The sequence below is a fragment of the Bos javanicus genome, chromosome 22, assembly GCF_032452875.1.
Source record: "Bos javanicus breed banteng chromosome 22, ARS-OSU_banteng_1.0, whole genome shotgun sequence".
NCBI classification, from domain to species: Eukaryota; Metazoa; Chordata; class Mammalia; order Artiodactyla; family Bovidae; genus Bos; species Bos javanicus.
In genome coordinates this window covers 48,663,575-48,668,847 of record NC_083889.1, presented here as the reverse complement: position 1 = coordinate 48,668,847, position 5,273 = coordinate 48,663,575, and positions in this window count along the sequence as shown.

Below are 5,273 nucleotides of genomic sequence, written 5' to 3'. Positions count from 1 at the left end.
CAAGAAACAAAGGGAGAAAAATCAAATCAATAAAATTAGAAATGACAGTGGAGAGATCACAACAGACAACATAGAAATACAAAGGATCATAAGAGACTATTATCAACAATTATATGCCAATAAAATGGACAACGAGGAAGAAATGGACAAATTCTTAGAAAAGTACAACTTTCCAAAACTCGACCAGGAAGAAATAGAAAACCTTAACAGACCCATCACAAGCACGGAAATTGAAACTGTAATAAAAAATCTTCCAGCAAACAAAAGCCCAGGTCCAGACAGCTTCACAGCTGAATTCTACCAAAAATTTAGAGAAGAGCTAACACCTATCCTGCTTAAACTCTTCCAGAAAATTGCAGAGGAAGGTAAACTTCCAAACTCATTCTATGAGGCCACCATCACCCTAATACCAAAACCTGACAAAGATGCCACAAAAAAAGAAAACTACAGGCCAATATCACTGATGAACATAGATGCAAAAATCCTAAACAAAATTCTAGCAATCAGAATCCAACAACACATTAAAAAGATCATACACCATGACCAAGTGGGCTTTATCCCAGGGATGCAAGGATTCTTCAATATCCGCAAATCAATCAATGTAATACACCACATTAACAAATTGAAAAACAAAAACCATATGATTATCTCAATAGATGCAGAGAAAGCCTTTGACAAAATTCAACACCCATTTATGATAAAAACTCTCCAGAAAGCAGGAATAGAAGGAACATACCTCAACATAATAAAAGCTATATATGACAAACCCACAGCAAACATTATCCTCAATGGTGAAAAATTGAAAGCATTTCCTCTAAAGTCAGGAACAAGACAAGGGTGCCCACTTTCACCATTACTATTCAACATAGTTTTGGAAGTTTTGGCTACAGCAATCAGAGCAGAAAAAGAAATAAAAGGAATCCAAATTGGAAAAGAAGAAGTAAAACTCTCACTATTTGCAGATGACATGATCCTCTACATAGAAAACCCTAAAGACTCCACCAGAAAATTACTAGAACTAATCAATGATTATAGTAAAGTTTCAGGATATAAAATCAACACACAGAAATCCCTTGCATTCCTATACACTAATAATGAGAAAACAGAAAGAGAAATTAAGGAAACAATTCCATTCACCATTGCAACGAAAAGAATAAAATACTTAGGAATATATCTACCTAAAGAAACTAAAGACCTATATATAGAAAACTATAAATCACTGGTGAAAGAAATCAAAGAGGACACTAATAGATGGAGAAATATACCATGTTCATGGATTGGAAGAATCAATATAGTGAAAATGAGTATACTACCCAAAGCAATTTATAGATTCAATGCAATCCCTATCAAGCTACCAACAGTATTCTTCACAGAGCTAGAACAAATAATTTCACAATTTGTATGGAAATACAAAAAACCTCGAATAGCCAAAGCGATCTTGAGAAAGAAGAATGGAACTGGAGGAATCAACCTACCTGACTTCAGGCTCTACTACAAAGCCACAGTTATCAAGACAGTATGGTACTGGCACAAAGACAGAAATATAGATCAATGGAACAAAATAGAAAGCCCAGAGATAAATCCACGCACATATGGACACCTTATCTTTGACAAAGGAGGCAAGAATATACAGTGGATTAAAGACAATCTCTTTAACAAGTGGTGCTGGGAAATCTGGTCAACCACTTGTAAAAGAATGAAACTAGAACACTTTCTAACACCATATACAAAAATAAACTCAAAATGGATTAAAGATCTCAACGTAAGACCAGAAACTATAAAACTCCTAGAGGAGAACATAGGCAAAACACTCTCTGACATACATCACAGCAGGATCCTCTATGACCCACCTCCCAGAATATTGGAAATAAAAGCAAAAATAAACAAATGGGACCTAATTAACCTTAAAAGCTTCTGCACATCAAAGGAAACTATTAGCAAGGTGAAAAGACAGCCTTCAGAATGGGAGAAAATAATAGCAAATGAAGCAACCGACAAACAACTAATCTCAAAAATATACAAGCAACTCCTACAGCTCAACTCCAGAAAAATAAATGACCCAATCAAAAAATGGGCCAAAGATCTAAATAGACATTTCTCCAAAGAAGACATACAGATGGCTAACAAACACATGAAAAGATGCTCAACATCACTCATTATCAGAGAAATGCAAATCAAAACCACTATGAGGTACCATTTCACACCAGTCAGAATGGCTGCGATCCAAAAGTCTACAAATAATAAATGCTGGAGAGGGTGTGGAGAAAAGGGAACCCTCTTACACTGTTGGTGGGAATGCAAACTAGTACAGCCACTATGGAGAACAGTGTGGAGATTCCTTAAAAAACTGGAAATAGAACTGCCTTATGATCCAGCAATCCCACTGCTGGGCATACACACTGAGGAAACCAGAAGAGAAAGAGACACGTGTACCCCAATGTTCATCGCATCACTCTTTATAATAGCCAGGACATGGAAGCAACCTAGATGTCCATCAGCAGATGAATGGATAAGAAAGCTGTGGTACATATACACAATGGAGTATTACTCAGCCATTAAAAAGAATACATTTGAATCAGTTCTAATGAGGTGGATGAAACTGGAGCCTATTATACAGAGTGAAGTAAGCCAGAAGGAAAAACATAAATACAGTATACTAACGCATATATATGGAATTTAGAAAGATGGTAACGATAACCCTGAATACGAGACAGCAAAAGAGACACTGATGTATAGAACAGTCTTATGGACTCTGTGGGAGAGGGAGAGGGTGGGAAGATTTGGGAGAATGGCATTGAAACATGTGAAATGTCATGTATGAAACGAGATGCCAGTCCAGGTTCAGTGCACGATGCTGGATGCTTGGGGCTGGTGCGCTGGGACGGCCCAGGGGGATGGTATGGGGAGGGGGGAGGGAGGAGGGTTCAGGATGGGGAGCACGTGTATACCTGAAATTTAAAAAAAAAAAAAAAATTAAAAAATTTAAAAAAATTAAAAAAAAATTAAATTAAAAAAAAAAAAAAAAGCATCAGTTCTTTTAATTGCCTTCAACTCAAAGCAATCCACTTGCTAAAGTAGCACATTTTGGGATGGCATTTTCTGCTCCCCACTCAACTTATTTCACAAGCCCTCACAGTAACTACTCAAGTGACTCTTCTTTGGGGAGGTGTGTGTGTGTGTGTGTGTGTGTGTGCGCTTAATTGCCAAAGTGGGAAAGCAAAATGTTGGAACATAATTGCAACCCCTGGTAATTTTGTATAGCATGTTTCAATGGTCACACACAGTTCACATAGAATCACTTCTTACCCAACAAATTGCTTGATTTGCTAAATGAATGCTTCATTTCACTTACCTCCAAGAGGAAATAAATGTCCTGTGATGGCCATGAGGAAGGTGACATTTTATATCAACTGGAAATTGTAAACCTCTTCTGTGGAGGCAACCTCAGCAATAGTTTTATTGATAAAAACATATGATCTATTTTTTGTTGCTTTCTTGGTTTTTGCCTTCTGATCATGGAATTAAAATTATGTAGCATTTTCTTTTTTTAATTTATTTGGTTTTGGCTGTGCTGGGTCTTCATTGCTGCGAGCGGGCTTTCTCTAGTTGCAGCAAGCGTGGCCTACTCTTTGTTGCGGTGCATGGGCTCATGGCTGTGGTGTCTCTTGTGGAGCACAGGCTCTAGGGCACGAGAGCTTCAGTAGTTGTGGCTTCGTTGCTCCACAGCATGTGGGATTTTCCTGATCAGGAATTGAACCCGTATCTCCTGCGTTTGCAGGAGGATTCTTTACCACTGAGCCATCAGGGAAGCCTGGTGATGGAATTAATATATGCTTAAAACACCCTGCTTATTTAACTTCTATGCAGAGTACATCATGAAAAACACAGGGCTGGAAGAAGCACAAGCTGGAATCAAGATTGCCGGGAGAAATATCAATAACCTCAGATATGCAGATGACACCACCCTTATGGCAGAAAGTGAAGAGGAACTCAAAAGCCTCTTGATGAAAGTGAAAGAAGAGAGTGAAAAAGTTGGCTTAAAGCTCAACATTCAGAAAACTAAGATCATGGCATCCGTTCCCATCACTTCATGGGAAATAGATGGGGAAACAGTGGAAACAGTGTCAGACTTTATTTTGGGGGGCTCCAAAATCACTGCAGATGGTGACTGCAGCCATGAAATTAAAAGACGCTTATTCCTTGAAAGGAGAGTTATGACCAACCTAGATAGCATATTCAAAAGCAGAGACATTACTTTGCCAACAAAGGTCCATCTAGTCAAGGCTATGGTTTTTCCAGTAGTCATGTGTGGATGTGAGAGTTGGACTGTGAAGAAGGCTGAGCGCGGAAGAATTGATGCTTTTGAGTTGTGGTGTTGGAGAAGACTCTTGAGAGTCCCTTGGACTGCAAGGAGATCCAACCAGTCCATTCTAAAGGAGATCAATCCTGGATGTTCACTGAAAGGACTGATGTTGAAGCTGAAACTCCAATACTTTGGCCACCTCATGCGAAGAGTTGACTCATTGGAAAAGACTCTGATGCTGGGAGGGATTGGGGGCCGGAGGAGAAGGGGATGACAGAAGATGAGATGGCTGGATGGCATCACCGACTTGATGGACATGAGCTTGAGTGAACTCTGGGAGTTGGTGATGGACAGGGAGGCCTCGAGTGCTGTGATTCATGGGGTCGCAAAGAGTTGGACACAACTGAGCAACTGAACTGAACTGAACTGAACTAAAAGGATTTTAAAACATTAGAACAATTTGATTTTCCTTTTCCTTTTTTTGGTAAGGGAACTTTGGATGATTTCATCTAATTTAAGTAGCCTGTATCAATCCTAAATTCCATGTTGTGCTCAGTTTCCCTAAGGGATCAGCCCATGGAGGACTCAAAGCATGGCCTTCAGCTACCCAGTGAGCCAGCAAACCTAGCGGTTCTAGGCCCCTTGCTCAAAGAGCTCTTCTAGGCTAAGCGGCCAGGATATGACTGTTGTAGAAGGGGGTTCAAACTTTCTCATTACAGCCTCAGTCCTGCCCAGGAACCACAGCACCACCTCTGTCTCTCCCAAGGTGTAGAATAGCTGTCCTAATAATTGAAATTTCTCAAGGAGGTTCTGAGATTCCTGGACCAGGGGGCTGGGTTGAAAGGATAACATCTTCCCCTTATAGCAGGACCAGCTACATAGTTTGCAGATTCAGTACTGAGAAGTGGGGTGTTTCCTGCTATATCAATAAGCAAGGATGTCACAGTTATCAGCGATTCCAACCCTCCAG